Source organism: Mytilus edulis, chromosome 7 (genome assembly GCF_963676685.1).
Source record: "Mytilus edulis chromosome 7, xbMytEdul2.2, whole genome shotgun sequence".
Lineage (NCBI taxonomy): Eukaryota > Metazoa > Mollusca > Bivalvia > Mytilida > Mytilidae > Mytilus > Mytilus edulis.
The window spans coordinates 89,843,615-89,864,675 of NC_092350.1; the positions used below are offsets into that span (position 1 = coordinate 89,843,615).

Consider the following 21,061-nt stretch of genomic DNA (forward strand, 5'->3'; position numbering starts at 1 on the left):
TAGAAATCCTCGCTTTATTTTCATCGCCATGTATTGTAAATGTTATTTTACTAAACAAACTACATGCATTGTCTATCGATTTTACTAAATAAGCAGGTAATTTATCCATGTTTACTGTAATACAACTAGTTCAGGTTAATATCTAGGTCGACAGCACATATCTTTAAAAAGTGTCTTTGTGAAACTGGACAAGCGAATTATTCAACAATGAAGCAACACTTACTTTAAACTAGTAAGTTCCTCCGCAAATACATGGGAAAGAATACTGGTAATCCAAGTTTTCACCATATATTTAGAAAAGTTTTCATTGACAAAATTAACGTCCTTGCCACTCAAAGGTGCGTTCGACTTTTTCCATGCAACAGACCTGTAGTTAAATCGAGAAAAACTGTCACGGGCAATAGGAAGAAAAATTTGTTAAAAGCAAGGGGTTTTGCGTAAAAAGGTGGCAAAATCTGCCCCCAGTGAGAGTCGAACTCACGACCCCTGGTTTACGAGACCAGTGCTCTAACCACTGAGCTATAGGGGCTTTGACGCATCTTTCGCTTAATGTAGTATATGTTCATCAGGCAAAATTTCTCTCTAAATTTGATGTAAAAAGCCAAATTTAGGATAAAATACTAGAAAATTCATGTTGTTCAGTTCCTTTTTAAAGGAAAGCATGTATTTAGCCAATCAAAGTAGTAATATGATGCTTTGGCTAAAACCAACGAAAGTGCAAACTCTGTAGCTAGTTAATAGGTAAGGTTTAAATCAAGCATACATATACATATAGTAACCGCTTGATGCATTCGTGAAAGAAAAAAATATCTACATGAAAAGAAATTAACCTTAAAACTTTTATTTTATTAGTATTTCAATTTTTGAAGAGTGTAAAAGGTGGCAAAAATTTGCGCCGCCCGGGAATCGAACCCGGGTCGCAAGAATGGGAATCTTGCATGATACCACTACACCAGCGGCGCTTCAATATGAAGAAGTGAATTTTATGTATTTCTATATATCCGGGTACCCTGTGATACTGCAACTTGTCTACTGTTCACCATAAAATACATCAACTTGTCATATACATCTAACATTCTTGCAACAGACCTGTAGTTAAATCGAGAAAAACTGTCACGGGCAATAGGAAGAAAAATTTGTTAAAAGCAAGGGGTTTTGCGTAAAAAGGTGGCAAAATCTGCCCCCAGTGAGAGTCGAACTCACGACCCCTGGTTTACGAGACCAGTGCTCTAACCACTGAGCTATAGGGGCTTTGACGCATCTTTCGCTTAATGTAGTATATGTTCATCAGGCAAAATTTCTCTCTAAATTTGATGTAAAAAGCCAAATTTAGGATAAAATACTAGAAAATTCATGTTGTTCAGTTCCTTTTTAAAGGAAAGCATGTATTTAGCCAATCAAAGTAGTAATATGATGCTTTGGCTAAAACCAACGAAAGTGCAAACTCTGTAGCTAGTTAATAGGTAAGGTTTAAATCAAGCATACATATACATATAGTAACCGCTTGATGCATTCGTGAAAGAAAAAAATATCTACATGAAAAGAAATTAACCTTAAAACTTTTATTTTATTAGTATTTCAATTTTTGAAGAGTGTAAAAGGTGGCAAAAATTTGCGCCGCCCGGGAATCGAACCCGGGTCGCAAGAATGGGAATCTTGCATGATACCACTACACCAGCGGCGCTTCAATATGAAGAAGTGAATTTTATGTATTTCTATATATCCGGGTACCCTGTGATACTGCAACTTGTCTACTGTTCACCATAAAATACATCAACTTGTCATATACTGTGGATTCATTTATTTTCGTGGGTACCAATTTTCGTGGATTAAGAAAAACTTGCATATTCGTGGATATTTAATTTCGTGGTTTTGCTGAAGTCTGCATACAAACCTATGTAAAAATTATCATTCGTTGAATATTTAATTTCGTGGTTTGACTGTGCCCACGAAATCCACGGAAATTGGTATCAAACGAATAATAATGAATCCACAGTACATCTAACATTCTTGCAACAGACCTGTAGTTAAATCGAGAAAAACTGTCACGGGCAATAGGAAGAAAAATTTGTTAAAAGCAAGGGGTTTTGCGTAAAAAGGTGGCAAAATCTGCCCCCAGTGAGAGTCGAACTCACGACCCCTGGTTTACGAGACCAGTGCTCTAACCACTGAGCTATAGGGGCTTTGACGCATCTTTCGCTTAATGTAGTATATGTTCATCAGGCAAAATTTCTCTCTAAATTTGATGTAAAAAGCCAAATTTAGGATAAAATACTAGAAAATTCATGTTGTTCAGTTCCTTTTTAAAGGAAAGCATGTATTTAGCCAATCAAAGTAGTAATATGATGCTTTGGCTAAAACCAACGAAAGTGCAAACTCTGTAGCTAGTTAATAGGTAAGGTTTAAATCAAGCATACATATACATATAGTAACCGCTTGATGCATTCGTGAAAGAAAAAAATATCTACATGAAAAGAAATTAACCTTAAAACTTTTATTTTATTAGTATTTCAATTTTTGAAGAGTGTAAAAGGTGGCAAAAATTTGCGCCGCCCGGGAATCGAACCCGGGTCGCAAGAATGGGAATCTTGCATGATACCACTACACCAGCGGCGCTTCAATATGAAGAAGTGAATTTTATGTATTTCTATATATCCGGGTACCCTGTGATACTGCAACTTGTCTACTGTTCACCATAAAATACATCAACTTGTCATATACATCTAACATTCTTGCAACAGACCTGTAGTTAAATCGAGAAAAACTGTCACGGGCAATAGGAAGAAAAATTTGTTAAAAGCAAGGGGTTTTGCGTAAAAAGGTGGCAAAATCTGCCCCCAGTGAGAGTCGAACTCACGACCCCTGGTTTACGAGACCAGTGCTCTAACCACTGAGCTATAGGGGCTTTGACGCATCTTTCGCTTAATGTAGTATATGTTCATCAGGCAAAATTTCTCTCTAAATTTGATGTAAAAAGCCAAATTTAGGATAAAATACTAGAAAATTCATGTTGTTCAGTTCCTTTTTAAAGGAAAGCATGTATTTAGCCAATCAAAGTAGTAATATGATGCTTTGGCTAAAACCAACGAAAGTGCAAACTCTGTAGCTAGTTAATAGGTAAGGTTTAAATCAAGCATACATATACATATAGTAACCGCTTGATGCATTCGTGAAAGAAAAAAATATCTACATGAAAAGAAATTAACCTTAAAACTTTTATTTTATTAGTATTTCAATTTTTGAAGAGTGTAAAAGGTGGCAAAAATTTGCGCCGCCCGGGAATCGAACCCGGGTCGCAAGAATGGGAATCTTGCATGATACCACTACACCAGCGGCGCTTCAATATGAAAAAGTGAATTTTATGTATTTCTATATATCCGGGTACCCTGTGATACTGCAACTTGTCTACTGTTCACCATAAAATACATCAACTTGTCATATACATCTAACATTCTTGCAACAGACCTGTAGTTAAATCGAGAAAAACTGTCACGGGCAATAGGAAGAAAAATTTGTTAAAAGCAAGGGGTTTTGCGTAAAAAGGTGGCAAAATCTGCCCCCAGTGAGAGTCGAACTCACGACCCCTGGTTTACGAGACCAGTGCTCTAACCACTGAGCTATAGGGGCTTTGACGCATCTTTCGCTTAATGTAGTATATGTTCATCAGGCAAAATTTCTCTCTAAATTTGATGTAAAAAGCCAAATTTAGGATAAAATACTAGAAAATTCATGTTGTTCAGTTCCTTTTTAAAGGAAAGCATGTATTTAGCCAATCAAAGTAGTAATATGATGCTTTGGCTAAAACCAACGAAAGTGCAAACTCTGTAGCTAGTTAATAGGTAAGGTTTAAATCAAGCATACATATACATATAGTAACCGCTTGATGCATTCGTGAAAGAAAAAAATATCTACATGAAAAGAAATTAACCTTAAAACTTTTATTTTATTAGTATTTCAATTTTTGAAGAGTGTAAAAGGTGGCAAAAATTTGCGCCGCCCGGGAATCGAACCCGGGTCGCAAGAATGGGAATCTTGCATGATACCACTACACCAGCGGCGCTTCAATATGAAGAAGTGAATTTTATGTATTTCTATATATCCGGGTACCCTGTGATACTGCAACTTGTCTACTGTTCACCATAAAATACATCAACTTGTCATATACATCTAACATTCTTGCAACAGACCTGTAGTTAAATCGAGAAAAACTGTCACGGGCAATAGGAAGAAAAATTTGTTAAAAGCAAGGGGTTTTGCGTAAAAAGGTGGCAAAATCTGCCCCCAGTGAGAGTCGAACTCACGACCCCTGGTTTACGAGACCAGTGCTCTAACCACTGAGCTATAGGGGCTTTGACGCATCTTTCGCTTAATGTAGTATATGTTCATCAGGCAAAATTTCTCTCTAAATTTGATGTAAAAAGCCAAATTTAGGATAAAATACTAGAAAATTCATGTTGTTCAGTTCCTTTTTAAAGGAAAGCATGTATTTAGCCAATCAAAGTAGTAATATGATGCTTTGGCTAAAACCAACGAAAGTGCAAACTCTGTAGCTAGTTAATAGGTAAGGTTTAAATCAAGCATACATATACATATAGTAACCGCTTGATGCATTCGTGAAAGAAAAAAATATCTACATGAAAAGAAATTAACCTTAAAACTTTTATTTTATTAGTATTTCAATTTTTGAAGAGTGTAAAAGGTGGCAAAAATTTGCGCCGCCCGGGAATCGAACCCGGGTCGCAAGAATGGGAATCTTGCATGATACCACTACACCAGCGGCGCTTCAATATGAAGAAGTGAATTTTATGTATTTCTATATATCCGGGTACCCTGTGATACTGCAACTTGTCTACTGTTCACCATAAAATACATCAACTTGTCATATACATCTAACATTCTTGCAACAGACCTGTAGTTAAATCGAGAAAAACTGTCACGGGCAATAGGAAGAAAAATTTGTTAAAAGCAAGGGGTTTTGCGTAAAAAGGTGGCAAAATCTGCCCCCAGTGAGAGTCGAACTCACGACCCCTGGTTTACGAGACCAGTGCTCTAACCACTGAGCTATAGGGGCTTTGACGCATCTTTCGCTTAATGTAGTATATGTTCATCAGGCAAAATTTCTCTCTAAATTTGATGTAAAAAGCCAAATTTAGGATAAAATACTAGAAAATTCATGTTGTTCAGTTCCTTTTTAAAGGAAAGCATGTATTTAGCCAATCAAAGTAGTAATATGATGCTTTGGCTAAAACCAACGAAAGTGCAAACTCTGTAGCTAGTTAATAGGTAAGGTTTAAATCAAGCATACATATACATATAGTAACCGCTTGATGCATTCGTGAAAGAAAAAAATATCTACATGAAAAGAAATTAACCTTAAAACTTTTATTTTATTAGTATTTCAATTTTTGAAGAGTGTAAAAGGTGGCAAAAATTTGCGCCGCCCGGGAATCGAACCCGGGTCGCAAGAATGGGAATCTTGCATGATACCACTACACCAGCGGCGCTTCAATATGAAGAAGTGAATTTTATGTATTTCTATATATCCGGGTACCCTGTGATACTGCAACTTGTCTACTGTTCACCATAAAATACATCAACTTGTCATATACATCTAACATTCTTGCAACAGACCTGTAGTTAAATCGAGAAAAACTGTCACGGGCAATAGGAAGAAAAATTTGTTAAAAGCAAGGGGTTTTGCGTAAAAAGGTGGCAAAATCTGCCCCCAGTGAGAGTCGAACTCACGACCCCTGGTTTACGAGACCAGTGCTCTAACCACTGAGCTATAGGGGCTTTGACGCATCTTTCGCTTAATGTAGTATATGTTCATCAGGCAAAATTTCTCTCTAAATTTGATGTAAAAAGCCAAATTTAGGATAAAATACTAGAAAATTCATGTTGTTCAGTTCCTTTTTAAAGGAAAGCATGTATTTAGCCAATCAAAGTAGTAATATGATGCTTTGGCTAAAACCAACGAAAGTGCAAACTCTGTAGCTAGTTAATAGGTAAGGTTTAAATCAAGCATACATATACATATAGTAACCGCTTGATGCATTCGTGAAAGAAAAAAATATCTACATGAAAAGAAATTAACCTTAAAACTTTTATTTTATTAGTATTTCAATTTTTGAAGAGTGTAAAAGGTGGCAAAAATTTGCGCCGCCCGGGAATCGAACCCGGGTCGCAAGAATGGGAATCTTGCATGATACCACTACACCAGCGGCGCTTCAATATGAAGAAGTGAATTTTATGTATTTCTATATATCCGGGTACCCTGTGATACTGCAACTTGTCTACTGTTCACCATAAAATACATCAACTTGTCATATACATCTAACATTCTTGCAACAGACCTGTAGTTAAATCGAGAAAAACTGTCACGGGCAATAGGAAGAAAAATTTGTTAAAAGCAAGGGGTTTTGCGTAAAAAGGTGGCAAAATCTGCCCCCAGTGAGAGTCGAACTCACGACCCCTGGTTTACGAGACCAGTGCTCTAACCACTGAGCTATAGGGGCTTTGACGCATCTTTCGCTTAATGTAGTATATGTTCATCAGGCAAAATTTCTCTCTAAATTTGATGTAAAAAGCCAAATTTAGGATAAAATACTAGAAAATTCATGTTGTTCAGTTCCTTTTTAAAGGAAAGCATGTATTTAGCCAATCAAAGTAGTAATATGATGCTTTGGCTAAAACCAACGAAAGTGCAAACTCTGTAGCTAGTTAATAGGTAAGGTTTAAATCAAGCATACATATACATATAGTAACCGCTTGATGCATTCGTGAAAGAAAAAAATATCTACATGAAAAGAAATTAACCTTAAAACTTTTATTTTATTAGTATTTCAATTTTTGAAGAGTGTAAAAGGTGGCAAAAATTTGCGCCGCCCGGGAATCGAACCCGGGTCGCAAGAATGGGAATCTTGCATGATACCACTACACCAGCGGCGCTTCAATATGAAGAAGTGAATTTTATGTATTTCTATATATCCGGGTACCCTGTGATACTGCAACTTGTCTACTGTTCACCATAAAATACATCAACTTGTCATATACATCTAACATTCTTGCAACAGACCTGTAGTTAAATCGAGAAAAACTGTCACGGGCAATAGGAAGAAAAATTTGTTAAAAGCAAGGGGTTTTGCGTAAAAAGGTGGCAAAATCTGCCCCCAGTGAGAGTCGAACTCACGACCCCTGGTTTACGAGACCAGTGCTCTAACCACTGAGCTATAGGGGCTTTGACGCATCTTTCGCTTAATGTAGTATATGTTCATCAGGCAAAATTTCTCTCTAAATTTGATGTAAAAAGCCAAATTTAGGATAAAATACTAGAAAATTCATGTTGTTCAGTTCCTTTTTAAAGGAAAGCATGTATTTAGCCAATCAAAGTAGTAATATGATGCTTTGGCTAAAACCAACGAAAGTGCAAACTCTGTAGCTAGTTAATAGGTAAGGTTTAAATCAAGCATACATATACATATAGTAACCGCTTGATGCATTCGTGAAAGAAAAAAATATCTACATGAAAAGAAATTAACCTTAAAACTTTTATTTTATTAGTATTTCAATTTTTGAAGAGTGTAAAAGGTGGCAAAAATTTGCGCCGCCCGGGAATCGAACCCGGGTCGCAAGAATGGGAATCTTGCATGATACCACTACACCAGCGGCGCTTCAATATGAAGAAGTGAATTTTATGTATTTCTATATATCCGGGTACCCTGTGATACTGCAACTTGTCTACTGTTCACCATAAAATACATCAACTTGTCATATACATCTAACATTCTTGCAACAGACCTGTAGTTAAATCGAGAAAAACTGTCACGGGCAATAGGAAGAAAAATTTGTTAAAAGCAAGGGGTTTTGCGTAAAAAGGTGGCAAAATCTGCCCCCAGTGAGAGTCGAACTCACGACCCCTGGTTTACGAGACCAGTGCTCTAACCACTGAGCTATAGGGGCTTTGACGCATCTTTCGCTTAATGTAGTATATGTTCATCAGGCAAAATTTCTCTCTAAATTTGATGTAAAAAGCCAAATTTAGGATAAAATACTAGAAAATTCATGTTGTTCAGTTCCTTTTTAAAGGAAAGCATGTATTTAGCCAATCAAAGTAGTAATATGATGCTTTGGCTAAAACCAACGAAAGTGCAAACTCTGTAGCTAGTTAATAGGTAAGGTTTAAATCAAGCATACATATACATATAGTAACCGCTTGATGCATTCGTGAAAGAAAAAAATATCTACATGAAAAGAAATTAACCTTAAAACTTTTATTTTATTAGTATTTCAATTTTTGAAGAGTGTAAAAGGTGGCAAAAATTTGCGCCGCCCGGGAATCGAACCCGGGTCGCAAGAATGGGAATCTTGCATGATACCACTACACCAGCGGCGCTTCAATATGAAGAAGTGAATTTTATGTATTTCTATATATCCGGGTACCCTGTGATACTGCAACTTGTCTACTGTTCACCATAAAATACATCAACTTGTCATATACATCTAACATTCTTGCAACAGACCTGTAGTTAAATCGAGAAAAACTGTCACGGGCAATAGGAAGAAAAATTTGTTAAAAGCAAGGGGTTTTGCGTAAAAAGGTGGCAAAATCTGCCCCCAGTGAGAGTCGAACTCACGACCCCTGGTTTACGAGACCAGTGCTCTAACCACTGAGCTATAGGGGCTTTGACGCATCTTTCGCTTAATGTAGTATATGTTCATCAGGCAAAATTTCTCTCTAAATTTGATGTAAAAAGCCAAATTTAGGATAAAATACTAGAAAATTCATGTTGTTCAGTTCCTTTTTAAAGGAAAGCATGTATTTAGCCAATCAAAGTAGTAATATGATGCTTTGGCTAAAACCAACGAAAGTGCAAACTCTGTAGCTAGTTAATAGGTAAGGTTTAAATCAAGCATACATATACATATAGTAACCGCTTGATGCATTCGTGAAAGAAAAAAATATCTACATGAAAAGAAATTAACCTTAAAACTTTTATTTTATTAGTATTTCAATTTTTGAAGAGTGTAAAAGGTGGCAAAAATTTGCGCCGCCCGGGAATCGAACCCGGGTCGCAAGAATGGGAATCTTGCATGATACCACTACACCAGCGGCGCTTCAATATGAAGAAGTGAATTTTATGTATTTCTATATATCCGGGTACCCTGTGATACTGCAACTTGTCTACTGTTCACCATAAAATACATCAACTTGTCATATACATCTAACATTCTTGCAACAGACCTGTAGTTAAATCGAGAAAAACTGTCACGGGCAATAGGAAGAAAAATTTGTTAAAAGCAAGGGGTTTTGCGTAAAAAGGTGGCAAAATCTGCCCCCAGTGAGAGTCGAACTCACGACCCCTGGTTTACGAGACCAGTGCTCTAACCACTGAGCTATAGGGGCTTTGACGCATCTTTCGCTTAATGTAGTATATGTTCATCAGGCAAAATTTCTCTCTAAATTTGATGTAAAAAGCCAAATTTAGGATAAAATACTAGAAAATTCATGTTGTTCAGTTCCTTTTTAAAGGAAAGCATGTATTTAGCCAATCAAAGTAGTAATATGATGCTTTGGCTAAAACCAACGAAAGTGCAAACTCTGTAGCTAGTTAATAGGTAAGGTTTAAATCAAGCATACATATACATATAGTAACCGCTTGATGCATTCGTGAAAGAAAAAAATATCTACATGAAAAGAAATTAACCTTAAAACTTTTATTTTATTAGTATTTCAATTTTTGAAGAGTGTAAAAGGTGGCAAAAATTTGCGCCGCCCGGGAATCGAACCCGGGTCGCAAGAATGGGAATCTTGCATGATACCACTACACCAGCCGCTTCAATATGAAGAAGTGAATTTTATGTATTTCTATATATCCGGGTACCCTGTGATACTGCAACTTGTCTACTGTTCACCATAAAATACATCAACTTGTCATATACATCTAACATTCTTGCAACAGACCTGTAGTTAAATCGAGAAAAACTGTCACGGGCAATAGGAAGAAAAATTTGTTAAAAGCAAGGGGTTTTGCGTAAAAAGGTGGCAAAATCTGCCCCCAGTGAGAGTCGAACTCACGACCCCTGGTTTACGAGACCAGTGCTCTAACCACTGAGCTATAGGGGCTTTGACGCATCTTTCGCTTAATGTAGTATATGTTCATCAGGCAAAATTTCTCTCTAAATTTGATGTAAAAAGCCAAATTTAGGATAAAATACTAGAAAATTCATGTTGTTCAGTTCCTTTTTAAAGGAAAGCATGTATTTAGCCAATCAAAGTAGTAATATGATGCTTTGGCTAAAACCAACGAAAGTGCAAACTCTGTAGCTAGTTAATAGGTAAGGTTTAAATCAAGCATACATATACATATAGTAACCGCTTGATGCATTCGTGAAAGAAAAAAATATCTACATGAAAAGAAATTAACCTTAAAACTTTTATTTTATTAGTATTTCAATTTTTGAAGAGTGTAAAAGGTGGCAAAAATTTGCGCCGCCCGGGAATCGAACCCGGGTCGCAAGAATGGGAATCTTGCATGATACCACTACACCAGCGGCGCTTCAATATGAAGAAGTGAATTTTATGTATTTCTATATATCCGGGTACCCTGTGATACTGCAACTTGTCTACTGTTCACCATAAAATACATCAACTTGTCATATACATCTAACATTCTTGCAACAGACCTGTAGTTAAATCGAGAAAAACTGTCACGGGCAATAGGAAGAAAAATTTGTTAAAAGCAAGGGGTTTTGCGTAAAAAGGTGGCAAAATCTGCCCCCAGTGAGAGTCGAACTCACGACCCCTGGTTTACGAGACCAGTGCTCTAACCACTGAGCTATAGGGGCTTTGACGCATCTTTCGCTTAATGTAGTATATGTTCATCAGGCAAAATTTCTCTCTAAATTTGATGTAAAAAGCCAAATTTAGGATAAAATACTAGAAAATTCATGTTGTTCAGTTCCTTTTTAAAGGAAAGCATGTATTTAGCCAATCAAAGTAGTAATATGATGCTTTGGCTAAAACCAACGAAAGTGCAAACTCTGTAGCTAGTTAATAGGTAAGGTTTAAATCAAGCATACATATACATGTAGTAACCGCTTGATGCATTCGTGAAAGAAAAAAATATCTACATGAAAAGAAATTAACCTTAAAACTTTTTTTTTTATTAGTATTTCAATTTTTGAAGAGTGTAAAAGGTGGCAAAAATTTGCGCCGCCCGGGAATCGAACCCGGGTCGCAAGAATGGGAATCTTGCATGATACCACTACACCAGCGGCGCTTCAATATGAAGAAGTGAATTTTATGTATTTCTATATATCCGGGTACCCTGTGATACTGCAACTTGTCTACTGTTCACCAGAAAATACATCAACTTGTCATATACATCTAACATTCTTGCAACAGACCTGTAGTTAAATCGAGAAAAACTGTCACGGGCAATAGGAACAAAAATTTGTTAAAAGCAAGGGGTTTTGCGTAAAAAGGTGGCAAAATCTGCCCCCAGTGAGAGTCGAACTCACGACCCCTGGTTTACGAGACCAGTGCTCTAACCACTGAGCTATAGGGGCTTTGACGCATCTTTCGCTTAATGTAGTATATGTTCATCAGGCAAAATTTCTCTCGAAATTTGATGTAAAAAGCCAAATTCAGGATAGAATACTAGAAAACTCATTTTGTTCAGTTCCTTTTTAAAGGAAAGCATGTATTTAGCCAATCAAAGTAGTAATATGATGCTTTGGCTAAAACCAACGAAAGTGCAAACTCTGTAGCTAGTTAATAGGTAAGGTTTAAATCAAGCATACATATACATGTAGTAACCGCTTGATGCATTCGTGAAAGAAAAAAATATCTACATGAAAAGAAATTAACCTTAAAACTTTTTTTTTTATTAGTATTTCAATTTTTGAAGAGTGTAAAAGGTGGCAAAAATTTGCGCCGCCCGGGAATCGAACCCGGGTCGCAAGAATGGGAATCTTGCATGATACCACTACACCAGCGGCGCTTCAATATGAAGAAGTGAATTTTATGTATTTCTATATATCCGGGTACCCTGTGATACTGCAACTTGTCTACTGTTCACCAGAAAATACATCAACTTGTCATATACATCTAACATTCTTGCAACAGACCTGTAGTTAAATCGAGAAAAACTGTCACGGGCAATAGGAACAAAAATTTGTTAAAAGCAAGGGGTTTTGCGTAAAAAGGTGGCAAAATCTGCCCCCAGTGAGAGTCGAACTCACGACCCCTGGTTTACGAGACCAGTGCTCTAACCACTGAGCTATAGGGGCTTTGACGCATCTTTCGCTTAATGTAGTATATGTTCATCAGGCAAAATTTCTCTCGAAATTTGATGTAAAAAGCCAAATTCAGGATAGAATACTAGAAAACTCATTTTGTTCAGTTCCTTTTTAAAGGAAAGCATGTATTTAGCCAATCAAAGTAGTAATATGATGCTTTGGCTAAAACCAACGAAAGTGCAAACTCTGTAGCTAGTTAATAGGTAAGGTTTAAATCAAGCATACATATACATGTAGTAACCGCTTGATGCATTCGTGAAAGAAAAAAATATCTACATGAAAAGAAATTAACCTTAAAACTTTTTTTTTTATTAGTATTTCAATTTTTGAAGAGTGTAAAAGGTGGCAAAAATTTGCGCCGCCCGGGAATCGAACCCGGTCGCAAGAATGGGAATCTTGCATGATACCACTACACCAGCGGCGCTTCAATATAAAGAAGTGAATTTTATGTATTTCTATATATCCGGGTACCCTGTGATACTGCAACTTGTCTACTGTTCACCAGAAAATACATCAACTTGTCATATACATCTAACATTCTTGCAACAGACCTGTAGTTAAATCGAGAAAAACTGTCACGGGCAATAGGAACAAAAATTTGTTAAAAGCAAGGGGTTTTGCGTAAAAAGGTGGCAAAATCTGCCCCCAGTGAGAGTCGAACTCACGACCCCTGGTTTACGAGACCAGTGCTCTAACCACTGAGCTATAGGGGCTTTGACGCATCTTTCGCTTAATGTAGTATATGTTCATCAGGCAAAATTTCTCTCGAAATTTGATGTAAAAAGCCAAATTCAGGATAGAATACTAGAAAACTCATTTTGTTCAGTTCCTTTTTAAAGGAAAGCATGTATTTAGCCAATCAAAGTAGTAATATGATGCTTTGGCTAAAACCAACGAAAGTGCAAACTCTGTAGCTAGTTAATAGGTAAGGTTTAAATCAAGCATACATATACATGTAGTAACCGCTTGATGCATTCGTGAAAGAAAAAAATATCTACATGAAAAGAAATTAACCTTAAAACTTTTTTTTTTATTAGTATTTCAATTTTTGAAGAGTGTAAAAGGTGGCAAAAATTTGCGCCGCCCGGGAATCGAACCCGGGTCGCAAGAATGGGAATCTTGCATGATACCACTACACCAGCGGCGCTTCAATATGAAGAAGTGAATTTTATGTATTTCTATATATCCGGGTACCCTGTGATACTGCAACTTGTCTACTGTTCACCAGAAAATACATCAACTTGTCATATACATCTAACATTCTTGCAACAGACCTGTAGTTAAATCGAGAAAAACTGTCACGGGCAATAGGAACAAAAATTTGTTAAAAGCAAGGGGTTTTGCGTAAAAAGGTGGCAAAATCTGCCCCCAGTGAGAGTCGAACTCACGACCCCTGGTTTACGAGACCAGTGCTCTAACCACTGAGCTATAGGGGCTTTGACGTATCTTTCGCTTAATGTAGTATATGTTCATCAGGCAAAATTTCTCTCGAAATTTGATGTAAAAAGCCAAATTCAGGATAGAATACTAGAAAACTCATTTTGTTCAGTTCCTTTTTAAAGGAAAGCATGTATTTAGCCAATCAAAGTAGTAATATGATGCTTTGGCTAAAACCAACGAAAGTGCAAACTCTGTAGCTAGTTAATAGGTAAGGTTTAAATCAAGCATACATATACATGTAGTAACCGCTTGATGCATTCGTGAAAGAAAAAAATATCTACATGAAAAGAAATTAACCTTAAAACTTTTTTTTTTATTAGTATTTCAATTTTTGAAGAGTGTAAAAGGTGGCAAAAATTTGCGCCGCCCGGGAATCGAACCCGGGTCGCAAGAATGGGAATCTTGCATGATACCACTACACCAGCGGCGCTTCAATATGAAGAAGTGAATTTTATGTATTTCTATATATCCGGGTACCCTGTGATACTGCAACTTGTCTACTGTTCACCAGAAAATACATCAACTTGTCATATACATCTAACATTCTTGCAACAGACCTGTAGTTAAATCGAGAAAAACTGTCACGGGCAATAGGAACAAAAATTTGTTAAAAGCAAGGGGTTTTGCGTAAAAAGGTGGCAAAATCTGCCCCCAGTGAGAGTCGAACTCACGACCCCTGGTTTACGAGACCAGTGCTCTAACCACTGAGCTATAGGGGCTTTGACGCATCTTTCGCTTAATGTAGTATATGTTCATCAGGCAAAATTTCTCTCGAAATTTGATGTAAAAAGCCAAATTCAGGATAGAATACTAGAAAACTCATTTTGTTCAGTTCCTTTTTAAAGGAAAGCATGTATTTAGCCAATCAAAGTAGTAATATGATGCTTTGGCTAAAACCAACGAAAGTGCAAACTCTGTAGCTAGTTAATAGGTAAGGTTTAAATCAAGCATACATATACATGTAGTAACCGCTTGATGCATTCGTGAAAGAAAAAAATATCTACATGAAAAGAAATTAACCTTAAAACTTTTTTTTTTATTAGTATTTCAATTTTTGAAGAGTGTAAAAGGTGGCAAAAATTTGCGCCGCCCGGGAATCGAACCCGGGTCGCAAGAATGGGAATCTTGCATGATACCACTACACCAGCGGCGCTTCAATATGAAGAAGTGAATTTTATGTATTTCTATATATCCGGGTACCCTGTGATACTGCAACTTGTCTACTGTTCACCAGAAAATACATCAACTTGTCATATACATCTAACATTCTTGCAACAGACCTGTAGTTAAATCGAGAAAAACTGTCACGGGCAATAGGAACAAAAATTTGTTAAAAGCAAGGGGTTTTGCGTAAAAAGGTGGCAAAATCTGCCCCCAGTGAGAGTCGAACTCACGACCCCTGGTTTACGAGACCAGTGCTCTAACCACTGAGCTATGGGGGCTTTGACGCATCTTTCGCTTAATGTAGTATATGTTCATCAGGCAAAATTTCTCTCGAAATTTGATGTAAAAAGCCAAATTCAGGATAGAATACTAGAAAACTCATTTTGTTCAGTTCCTTTTTAAAGGAAAGCATGTATTTAGCCAATCAAAGTAGTAATATGATGCTTTGGCTAAAACCAACGAAAGTGCAAACTCTGTAGCTAGTTAATAGGTAAGGTTTAAATCAAGCATACATATACATGTAGTAACCGCTTGATGCATTCGTGAAAGAAAAAAATATCTACATGAAAAGAAATTAACCTTAAAACTTTTTTTTTTATTAGTATTTCAATTTTTGAAGAGTGTAAAAGGTGGCAAAAATTTGCGCCGCCCGGGAATCGAACCCGGGTCGCAAGAATGGGAATCTTGCATGATACCACTACACCAGCGGCGCTTCAATATGAAGAAGTGAATTTTATGTATTTCTATATATCCGGGTACCCTGTGATACTGCAACTTGTCTACTGTTCACCAGAAAATACATCAACTTGTCATATACATCTAACATTCTTGCAACAGACCTGTAGTTAAATCGAGAAAAACTGTCACGGGCAATAGGAACAAAAATTTGTTAAAAGCAAGGGGTTTTGCGTAAAAAGGTGGCAAAATCTGCCCCCAGTGAGAGTCGAACTCACGACCCCTGGTTTACGAGACCAGTGCTCTAACCACTGAGCTATGGGGGCTTTGACGCATCTTTCGCTTAATGTAGTATATGTTCATCAGGCAAAATTTCTCTCGAAATTTGATGTAAAAAGCCAAATTCAGGATAGAATACTAGAAAACTCATTTTGTTCAGTTCCTTTTTAAAGGAAAGCATGTATTTAGCCAATCAAAGTAGTAATATGATGCTTTGGCTAAAACCAACGAAAGTGCAAACTCTGTAGCTAGTTAATAGGTAAGGTTTAAATCAAGCATACATATACATGTAGTAACCGCTTGATGCATTCGTGAAAGAAAAAAATATCTACATGAAAAGAAATTAACCTTAAAACTTTTTTTTTTATTAGTATTTCAATTTTTGAAGAGTGTAAAAGGTGGCAAAAATTTGCGCCGCCCGGGAATCGAACCCGGGTCGCAAGAATGGGAATCTTGCATGATACCACTACACCAGCGGCGCTTCAATATGAAGAAGTGAATTTTATGTATTTCTATATATCCGGGTACCCTGTGATACTGCAACTTGTCTACTGTTCACCAGAAAATACATCAACTTGTCATATACATCTAACATTCTTGCAACAGACCTGTAGTTAAATCGAGAAAAACTGTCACGGGCAATAGGAACAAAAATTTGTTAAAAGCAAGGGGTTTTGCGTAAAAAGGTGGCAAAATCTGCCCCCAGTGAGAGTCGAACTCACGACCCCTGGTTTACGAGACCAGTGCTCTAACCACTGAGCTATGGGGGCTTTGACGCATCTTTCGCTTAATGTAGTATATGTTCATCAGGCAAAATTTCTCTCGAAATTTGATGTAAAAAGCCAAATTCAGGATAGAATACTAGAAAACTCATTTTGTTCAGTTCCTTTTTAAAGGAAAGCATGTATTTAGCCAATCAAAGTAGTAATATGATGCTTTGGCTAAAACCAACGAAAGTGCAAACTCTGTAGCTAGTTAATAGGTAAGGTTTAAATCAAGCATACATATACATGTAGTAACCGCTTGATGCATTCGTGAAAGAAAAAAATATCTACATGAAAAGAAATTAACCTTAAAACTTTTTTTTTTATTAGTATTTCAATTTTTGAAGAGTGTAAAAGGTGGCAAAAATTTGCGCCGCCCGGGAATCGAACCCGGGTCGCAAGAATGGGAATCTTGCATGATACCACTACACCAGCGGCGCTTCAATATGAAGAAGTGAATTTTATGTATTTCTATATATCCGGGTACCCTGTGATACTGCAACTTGTCTACTGTTCACCAGAAAATACATCAACTTGTCATATACATCTAACATTCTTGCAACAGACCTGTAGTTAAATCGAGAAAAACTGTCACGGGCAATAGGAACAAAAATTTGTTAAAAGCAAGGGGTTTTGCGTAAAAAGGTGGCAAAATCTGCCCCCAGTGAGAGTCGAACTCACGACCCCTGGTTTACGAGACCAGTGCTCTAACCACTGAGCTATGGGGGCTTTGACGCATCTTTCGCTTAATGTAGTATATGTTCATCAGGCAAAATTTCTCTCGAAATTTGATGTAAAAAGCCAAATTCAGGATAGAATACTAGAAAACTCATTTTGTTCAGTTCCTTTTTAAAGGAAAGCATGTATTTAGCCAATCAAAGTAGTAATATGATGCTTTGGCTAAAACCAACGAAAGTGCAAACTCTGTAGCTAGTTAATAGGTAAGGTTTAAATCAAGCATACATATACATGTAGTAACCGCTTGATGCATTCGTGAAAGAAAAAAATATCTACATGAAAAGAAATTAACCTTAAAACTTTTTTTTTTATTAGTATTTCAATTTTTGAAGAGTGTAAAAGGTGGCAAAAATTTGCGCCGCCCGGGAATCGAACCCGGGTCGCAAGAATGGGAATCTTGCATGATACCACTACACCAGCGGCGCTTCAATATGAAGAAGTGAATTTTATGTATTTCTATATATCCGGGTACCCTGTGATACTGCAACTTGTCTACTGTTCACCAGAAAATACATCAACTTGTCATATACATCTAACATTCTTGCAACAGACCTGTAGTTAAATCGAGAAAAACTGTCACGGGCAATAGGAAGAAAAATTTGTTAAAAGCAAGGGGTTTTGCGTAAAAAGGTGGCAAAATCTGCCCCCAGTGAGAGTCGAACTCACGACCCCTGGTTTACGAGACCAGTGCTCTAACCACTGAGCTATAGGGGCTTTGACGTATTTTTCGCTTAATGTAGTATATGTTCATCAGGCAAAATTTCTCTCGAAATTTGATGTAAAAAGCCAAATTCAGGATAGAATACTAGAAAACTCATTTTGTTCAGTTCCTTTTTAAAGGAAAGCATGTATTTAGCCAATCAAAGTAGTAATATGATGCTTTGGCTAAAACCAACGAAAGTGCAAACTCTGTAGCTAGTTAATAGGTAAGGTTTAAATCAAGCATACATATACATGTAGTAACCGCTTGATGCATTCGTGAAAGAAAAAAATATCTACATGAAAAGAAATTAACCTTAAAACTTTTTTTTTTATTAGTATTTCAATTTTTGAAGAGTGTAAAAGGTGGCAAAAATTTGCGCCGCCCGGGAATCGAACCCGGGTCGCAAGAATGGGAATCTTGCATGATACCACTACACCAGCGGCGCTTCAATATGAAGAAGTGAATTTTATGTATTTCTATATATCCGGGTACCCTGTGATACTGCAACTTGTCTACTGTTCACCAGAAAATACATCAACTTGTCATATACATCTAACATTCTTGCAACAGACCTGTAGTTAAATCGAGAAAAACTGTCACGGGCAATAGGAACAAAAATTTGTTAAAAGCAAGGGGTTTTGCGTAAAAAGGTGGCAAAATCTGCCCCCAGTGAGAGTCGAACTCACGACCCCTGGTTTACGAGACCAGTGCTCTAACCACTGAGCTATAGGGGCTTTGACGTATCTTTCGCTTAATGTAGTATATGTTCATCAGGCAAAATTTCTCTCGAAATTTGATGTAAAAAGCCAAATTCAGGATAGAATACTAGAAAACTCATTTTGTTCAGTTCCTTTTTAAAGGAAAGCATGTATTTAGCCAATCAAAGTAGTAATATGATGCTTTGGCTAAAACCAACGAAAGTGCAAACTCTGTAGCTAGTTAATAGGTAAGGTTTAAATCAAGCATACATATACATGTAGTAACCGCTTGATGCATTCGTGAAAGAAAAAAATATCTACATGAAAAGAAATTAACCTTAAAACTTTTTTTTTTATTAGTATTTCAATTTTTGAAGAGTGTAAAAGGTGGCAAAAATTTGCGCCGCCCGGGAATCGAACCCGGGTCGCAAGAATGGGAATCTTGCATCATACCACTACACCAGCGGCGCTTCAATATGAAGAAGTGAATTTTATGTATTTCTATATATCCGGGTACCCTGTGATACTGCAACTTGTCTACTGTTCACCAGAAAATACATCAACTTGTCATATACATCTAACATTCTTGCAACAGACCTGTAGTTAAATCGAGAAAAACTGTCACGGGCAATAGGAACAAAAATTTGTTAAAAGCAAGGGGTTTTGCGTAAAAAGGTGGCAAAATCTGCCCCCAGTGAGAGTCGAACTCACGACCCCTGGTTTACGAGACCAGTGCTCTAACCACTGAGCTATAGGGGCTTTGACGTATCTTTCGCTTAATGTAGTATATGTTCATCAGGCAAAATTTCTCTCGAAATTTGATGTAAAAAGCCAAATTCAGGATAGAATACTAGAAAACTCATTTTGTTCAGTTCCTTTTTAAAGGAAAGCATGTATTTAGCCAATCAAAGTAGTAATATGATGCTTTGGCTAAAACCAACGAAAGTGCAAACTCTGTAGCTAGTTAATAGGTAAGGTTTAAATCAAGCATACATATACATGTAGTAACCGCTTGATGCATTCGTGAAAGAAAAAAATATCTACATGAAAAGAAATTAACCTTAAAACTTTTTTTTTTATTAGTATTTCAATTTTTGAAGAGTGTAAAAGGTGGCAAAAATTTGCGCCGCCCGGGAATCGAACCCGGGTCGCAAGAATGGGAATCTTGCATGATACCACTACACCAGCGGCGCTTCAATATGAAGAAGTGAATTTTATGTATTTCTATATATCCGGGTACCCTGTGATACTGCAACTTGTCTACTGTTCACCAGAAAATACATCAACTTGTCATATACATCTAACATTCTTGCAACAGACCTGTAGTTAAATCGAGAAAAACTGTCACGGGCAATAGGAACAAAAATTTGTTAAAAGCAAGGGGTTTTGCGTAAAAAGGTGGCAAAATCTGCCCCCAGTGAGAGTCGAACTCACGACCCCTGGTTTACGAGACCAGTGCTCTAACCACTGAGCTATAGGGGCTTTGACGTATCTTTCGCTTAATGTAGTATATGTTCATCAGGCAAAATTTCTCTCGAAATTTGATGTAAAAAGCCAAATTCAGGATAGAATACTAGAAAACTCATTTTGTTCAGTTCCTTTTTAAAGGAAAGCATGTATTTAGCCAATCAAAGTAGTAATATGATGCTTTGGCTAAAACCAACGAAAGTGCAAACTCTGTAGCTAGTTAATAGGTAAGGTTTAAATCAAGCATACATATACATGTAGTAACCGCTTGATGCATTCGTGAAAGAAAAAAATATCTACATGAAAAGAAATTAACCTTAAAACTTTTTTTTTTATTAGTATTTCAATTTTTGAAGAGTGTAAAAGGTGGCAAAAATTTGCGCCGCCCGGGAATCGAACCCGGGTCGCAAGAATGGCAATCTTGCATCATACCACTACACCAGCGGCGCTTCAATATGAAGAAGTGAATTTTATGTATTTCTATATATCCGGGTACCCTGTGATACTGCAACTTGTCTACTGTTCACCAGAAAATACATCAACTTGTCATATACATCTAACATTCTTGCAACAGACCTGTAGTTAAATCGAGAAAAACTGTCACGGGCAATAGGAACAAAAATTTGTTAAAAGCAAGGGGTTTTGCGTAAAAAGGTGGCAAAATCTGCCCCCAGTGAGAGTCGAACTCACGACCCCTGGTTTACGAGACCAGTGCTCTAACCACTGAGCTATAGGGGCTTTGACGCATCTTTCGCTTAATGTAGTATATGTTCATCAGGCAAAATTTCTCTCGAAATTTGATGTAAAAAGCCAAATTCAGGATAGAATACTAG

General features: G+C 36.9%; 54 non-coding genes across 54 annotated transcripts; all 54 read right to left on the minus strand.

The window, feature by feature from the left end:
* Nucleotides 1-456: 456 nt before the first annotated feature.
* Nucleotides 457-529, minus strand: Trnat-cgu (transfer RNA threonine (anticodon CGU)). Its single transcript has one exon. It is a non-coding gene; the product is annotated as a tRNA-Thr (tRNA).
* Nucleotides 530-891: 362 nt separating this feature from the next.
* Trnag-ccc (transfer RNA glycine (anticodon CCC)) lies at nt 892-962 on the minus strand. Its single transcript has one exon. It is a non-coding gene; the product is annotated as a tRNA-Gly (tRNA).
* A 216-nt stretch (nt 963-1,178) lies between these two features.
* On the minus strand, nt 1,179-1,251 carry Trnat-cgu (transfer RNA threonine (anticodon CGU)). Its single transcript has one exon. It is a non-coding gene; the product is annotated as a tRNA-Thr (tRNA).
* Nucleotides 1,252-1,613: 362 nt separating this feature from the next.
* On the minus strand, nt 1,614-1,684 carry Trnag-ccc (transfer RNA glycine (anticodon CCC)). Its single transcript has one exon. It is a non-coding gene; the product is annotated as a tRNA-Gly (tRNA).
* A 426-nt stretch (nt 1,685-2,110) lies between these two features.
* On the minus strand, nt 2,111-2,183 carry Trnat-cgu (transfer RNA threonine (anticodon CGU)). Its single transcript has one exon. It is a non-coding gene; the product is annotated as a tRNA-Thr (tRNA).
* A 362-nt stretch (nt 2,184-2,545) lies between these two features.
* On the minus strand, nt 2,546-2,616 carry Trnag-ccc (transfer RNA glycine (anticodon CCC)). The gene has a single exon. It is a non-coding gene; the product is annotated as a tRNA-Gly (tRNA).
* A 216-nt stretch (nt 2,617-2,832) lies between these two features.
* Trnat-cgu (transfer RNA threonine (anticodon CGU)) lies at nt 2,833-2,905 on the minus strand. Its single transcript has one exon. It is a non-coding gene; the product is annotated as a tRNA-Thr (tRNA).
* A 362-nt stretch (nt 2,906-3,267) lies between these two features.
* Trnag-ccc (transfer RNA glycine (anticodon CCC)) lies at nt 3,268-3,338 on the minus strand. Its single transcript has one exon. It is a non-coding gene; the product is annotated as a tRNA-Gly (tRNA).
* Nucleotides 3,339-3,554: 216 nt separating this feature from the next.
* On the minus strand, nt 3,555-3,627 carry Trnat-cgu (transfer RNA threonine (anticodon CGU)). The gene has a single exon. It is a non-coding gene; the product is annotated as a tRNA-Thr (tRNA).
* A 362-nt stretch (nt 3,628-3,989) lies between these two features.
* Trnag-ccc (transfer RNA glycine (anticodon CCC)) lies at nt 3,990-4,060 on the minus strand. Its single transcript has one exon. It is a non-coding gene; the product is annotated as a tRNA-Gly (tRNA).
* Nucleotides 4,061-4,276: 216 nt separating this feature from the next.
* Nucleotides 4,277-4,349, minus strand: Trnat-cgu (transfer RNA threonine (anticodon CGU)). The gene has a single exon. It is a non-coding gene; the product is annotated as a tRNA-Thr (tRNA).
* Nucleotides 4,350-4,711: 362 nt separating this feature from the next.
* Nucleotides 4,712-4,782, minus strand: Trnag-ccc (transfer RNA glycine (anticodon CCC)). Its single transcript has one exon. It is a non-coding gene; the product is annotated as a tRNA-Gly (tRNA).
* Nucleotides 4,783-4,998: 216 nt separating this feature from the next.
* On the minus strand, nt 4,999-5,071 carry Trnat-cgu (transfer RNA threonine (anticodon CGU)). The gene has a single exon. It is a non-coding gene; the product is annotated as a tRNA-Thr (tRNA).
* A 362-nt stretch (nt 5,072-5,433) lies between these two features.
* Nucleotides 5,434-5,504, minus strand: Trnag-ccc (transfer RNA glycine (anticodon CCC)). The gene has a single exon. It is a non-coding gene; the product is annotated as a tRNA-Gly (tRNA).
* A 216-nt stretch (nt 5,505-5,720) lies between these two features.
* Trnat-cgu (transfer RNA threonine (anticodon CGU)) lies at nt 5,721-5,793 on the minus strand. Its single transcript has one exon. It is a non-coding gene; the product is annotated as a tRNA-Thr (tRNA).
* Nucleotides 5,794-6,155: 362 nt separating this feature from the next.
* On the minus strand, nt 6,156-6,226 carry Trnag-ccc (transfer RNA glycine (anticodon CCC)). The gene has a single exon. It is a non-coding gene; the product is annotated as a tRNA-Gly (tRNA).
* A 216-nt stretch (nt 6,227-6,442) lies between these two features.
* On the minus strand, nt 6,443-6,515 carry Trnat-cgu (transfer RNA threonine (anticodon CGU)). The gene has a single exon. It is a non-coding gene; the product is annotated as a tRNA-Thr (tRNA).
* Nucleotides 6,516-6,877: 362 nt separating this feature from the next.
* On the minus strand, nt 6,878-6,948 carry Trnag-ccc (transfer RNA glycine (anticodon CCC)). The gene has a single exon. It is a non-coding gene; the product is annotated as a tRNA-Gly (tRNA).
* A 216-nt stretch (nt 6,949-7,164) lies between these two features.
* Trnat-cgu (transfer RNA threonine (anticodon CGU)) lies at nt 7,165-7,237 on the minus strand. Its single transcript has one exon. It is a non-coding gene; the product is annotated as a tRNA-Thr (tRNA).
* A 362-nt stretch (nt 7,238-7,599) lies between these two features.
* Trnag-ccc (transfer RNA glycine (anticodon CCC)) lies at nt 7,600-7,670 on the minus strand. The gene has a single exon. It is a non-coding gene; the product is annotated as a tRNA-Gly (tRNA).
* Nucleotides 7,671-7,886: 216 nt separating this feature from the next.
* Nucleotides 7,887-7,959, minus strand: Trnat-cgu (transfer RNA threonine (anticodon CGU)). Its single transcript has one exon. It is a non-coding gene; the product is annotated as a tRNA-Thr (tRNA).
* Nucleotides 7,960-8,321: 362 nt separating this feature from the next.
* Trnag-ccc (transfer RNA glycine (anticodon CCC)) lies at nt 8,322-8,392 on the minus strand. The gene has a single exon. It is a non-coding gene; the product is annotated as a tRNA-Gly (tRNA).
* Nucleotides 8,393-8,608: 216 nt separating this feature from the next.
* Nucleotides 8,609-8,681, minus strand: Trnat-cgu (transfer RNA threonine (anticodon CGU)). The gene has a single exon. It is a non-coding gene; the product is annotated as a tRNA-Thr (tRNA).
* Nucleotides 8,682-9,043: 362 nt separating this feature from the next.
* Trnag-ccc (transfer RNA glycine (anticodon CCC)) lies at nt 9,044-9,114 on the minus strand. The gene has a single exon. It is a non-coding gene; the product is annotated as a tRNA-Gly (tRNA).
* Nucleotides 9,115-9,330: 216 nt separating this feature from the next.
* Nucleotides 9,331-9,403, minus strand: Trnat-cgu (transfer RNA threonine (anticodon CGU)). The gene has a single exon. It is a non-coding gene; the product is annotated as a tRNA-Thr (tRNA).
* Nucleotides 9,404-10,050: 647 nt separating this feature from the next.
* On the minus strand, nt 10,051-10,123 carry Trnat-cgu (transfer RNA threonine (anticodon CGU)). Its single transcript has one exon. It is a non-coding gene; the product is annotated as a tRNA-Thr (tRNA).
* A 362-nt stretch (nt 10,124-10,485) lies between these two features.
* Trnag-ccc (transfer RNA glycine (anticodon CCC)) lies at nt 10,486-10,556 on the minus strand. Its single transcript has one exon. It is a non-coding gene; the product is annotated as a tRNA-Gly (tRNA).
* A 216-nt stretch (nt 10,557-10,772) lies between these two features.
* Trnat-cgu (transfer RNA threonine (anticodon CGU)) lies at nt 10,773-10,845 on the minus strand. The gene has a single exon. It is a non-coding gene; the product is annotated as a tRNA-Thr (tRNA).
* Nucleotides 10,846-11,208: 363 nt separating this feature from the next.
* On the minus strand, nt 11,209-11,279 carry Trnag-ccc (transfer RNA glycine (anticodon CCC)). Its single transcript has one exon. It is a non-coding gene; the product is annotated as a tRNA-Gly (tRNA).
* A 216-nt stretch (nt 11,280-11,495) lies between these two features.
* Trnat-cgu (transfer RNA threonine (anticodon CGU)) lies at nt 11,496-11,568 on the minus strand. The gene has a single exon. It is a non-coding gene; the product is annotated as a tRNA-Thr (tRNA).
* A 363-nt stretch (nt 11,569-11,931) lies between these two features.
* Nucleotides 11,932-12,002, minus strand: Trnag-ccc (transfer RNA glycine (anticodon CCC)). Its single transcript has one exon. It is a non-coding gene; the product is annotated as a tRNA-Gly (tRNA).
* Nucleotides 12,003-12,218: 216 nt separating this feature from the next.
* On the minus strand, nt 12,219-12,291 carry Trnat-cgu (transfer RNA threonine (anticodon CGU)). Its single transcript has one exon. It is a non-coding gene; the product is annotated as a tRNA-Thr (tRNA).
* Nucleotides 12,292-12,940: 649 nt separating this feature from the next.
* Trnat-cgu (transfer RNA threonine (anticodon CGU)) lies at nt 12,941-13,013 on the minus strand. The gene has a single exon. It is a non-coding gene; the product is annotated as a tRNA-Thr (tRNA).
* A 363-nt stretch (nt 13,014-13,376) lies between these two features.
* On the minus strand, nt 13,377-13,447 carry Trnag-ccc (transfer RNA glycine (anticodon CCC)). Its single transcript has one exon. It is a non-coding gene; the product is annotated as a tRNA-Gly (tRNA).
* Nucleotides 13,448-13,663: 216 nt separating this feature from the next.
* On the minus strand, nt 13,664-13,736 carry Trnat-cgu (transfer RNA threonine (anticodon CGU)). Its single transcript has one exon. It is a non-coding gene; the product is annotated as a tRNA-Thr (tRNA).
* A 363-nt stretch (nt 13,737-14,099) lies between these two features.
* Trnag-ccc (transfer RNA glycine (anticodon CCC)) lies at nt 14,100-14,170 on the minus strand. Its single transcript has one exon. It is a non-coding gene; the product is annotated as a tRNA-Gly (tRNA).
* Nucleotides 14,171-14,386: 216 nt separating this feature from the next.
* Trnat-cgu (transfer RNA threonine (anticodon CGU)) lies at nt 14,387-14,459 on the minus strand. The gene has a single exon. It is a non-coding gene; the product is annotated as a tRNA-Thr (tRNA).
* Nucleotides 14,460-14,822: 363 nt separating this feature from the next.
* On the minus strand, nt 14,823-14,893 carry Trnag-ccc (transfer RNA glycine (anticodon CCC)). The gene has a single exon. It is a non-coding gene; the product is annotated as a tRNA-Gly (tRNA).
* Nucleotides 14,894-15,109: 216 nt separating this feature from the next.
* Trnat-cgu (transfer RNA threonine (anticodon CGU)) lies at nt 15,110-15,182 on the minus strand. The gene has a single exon. It is a non-coding gene; the product is annotated as a tRNA-Thr (tRNA).
* Nucleotides 15,183-15,545: 363 nt separating this feature from the next.
* Nucleotides 15,546-15,616, minus strand: Trnag-ccc (transfer RNA glycine (anticodon CCC)). Its single transcript has one exon. It is a non-coding gene; the product is annotated as a tRNA-Gly (tRNA).
* Nucleotides 15,617-15,832: 216 nt separating this feature from the next.
* On the minus strand, nt 15,833-15,905 carry Trnat-cgu (transfer RNA threonine (anticodon CGU)). The gene has a single exon. It is a non-coding gene; the product is annotated as a tRNA-Thr (tRNA).
* A 363-nt stretch (nt 15,906-16,268) lies between these two features.
* Nucleotides 16,269-16,339, minus strand: Trnag-ccc (transfer RNA glycine (anticodon CCC)). Its single transcript has one exon. It is a non-coding gene; the product is annotated as a tRNA-Gly (tRNA).
* A 216-nt stretch (nt 16,340-16,555) lies between these two features.
* On the minus strand, nt 16,556-16,628 carry Trnat-cgu (transfer RNA threonine (anticodon CGU)). The gene has a single exon. It is a non-coding gene; the product is annotated as a tRNA-Thr (tRNA).
* Nucleotides 16,629-16,991: 363 nt separating this feature from the next.
* Nucleotides 16,992-17,062, minus strand: Trnag-ccc (transfer RNA glycine (anticodon CCC)). The gene has a single exon. It is a non-coding gene; the product is annotated as a tRNA-Gly (tRNA).
* Nucleotides 17,063-17,278: 216 nt separating this feature from the next.
* Nucleotides 17,279-17,351, minus strand: Trnat-cgu (transfer RNA threonine (anticodon CGU)). The gene has a single exon. It is a non-coding gene; the product is annotated as a tRNA-Thr (tRNA).
* Nucleotides 17,352-17,714: 363 nt separating this feature from the next.
* Nucleotides 17,715-17,785, minus strand: Trnag-ccc (transfer RNA glycine (anticodon CCC)). Its single transcript has one exon. It is a non-coding gene; the product is annotated as a tRNA-Gly (tRNA).
* A 216-nt stretch (nt 17,786-18,001) lies between these two features.
* On the minus strand, nt 18,002-18,074 carry Trnat-cgu (transfer RNA threonine (anticodon CGU)). Its single transcript has one exon. It is a non-coding gene; the product is annotated as a tRNA-Thr (tRNA).
* Nucleotides 18,075-18,437: 363 nt separating this feature from the next.
* Nucleotides 18,438-18,508, minus strand: Trnag-ccc (transfer RNA glycine (anticodon CCC)). Its single transcript has one exon. It is a non-coding gene; the product is annotated as a tRNA-Gly (tRNA).
* Nucleotides 18,509-18,724: 216 nt separating this feature from the next.
* On the minus strand, nt 18,725-18,797 carry Trnat-cgu (transfer RNA threonine (anticodon CGU)). The gene has a single exon. It is a non-coding gene; the product is annotated as a tRNA-Thr (tRNA).
* A 650-nt stretch (nt 18,798-19,447) lies between these two features.
* Trnat-cgu (transfer RNA threonine (anticodon CGU)) lies at nt 19,448-19,520 on the minus strand. The gene has a single exon. It is a non-coding gene; the product is annotated as a tRNA-Thr (tRNA).
* A 363-nt stretch (nt 19,521-19,883) lies between these two features.
* Nucleotides 19,884-19,954, minus strand: Trnag-ccc (transfer RNA glycine (anticodon CCC)). The gene has a single exon. It is a non-coding gene; the product is annotated as a tRNA-Gly (tRNA).
* A 216-nt stretch (nt 19,955-20,170) lies between these two features.
* On the minus strand, nt 20,171-20,243 carry Trnat-cgu (transfer RNA threonine (anticodon CGU)). The gene has a single exon. It is a non-coding gene; the product is annotated as a tRNA-Thr (tRNA).
* A 363-nt stretch (nt 20,244-20,606) lies between these two features.
* Nucleotides 20,607-20,677, minus strand: Trnag-gcc (transfer RNA glycine (anticodon GCC)). Its single transcript has one exon. It is a non-coding gene; the product is annotated as a tRNA-Gly (tRNA).
* A 216-nt stretch (nt 20,678-20,893) lies between these two features.
* Nucleotides 20,894-20,966, minus strand: Trnat-cgu (transfer RNA threonine (anticodon CGU)). The gene has a single exon. It is a non-coding gene; the product is annotated as a tRNA-Thr (tRNA).
* Between the last annotated feature and the right edge of the window lie 95 nt (nt 20,967-21,061).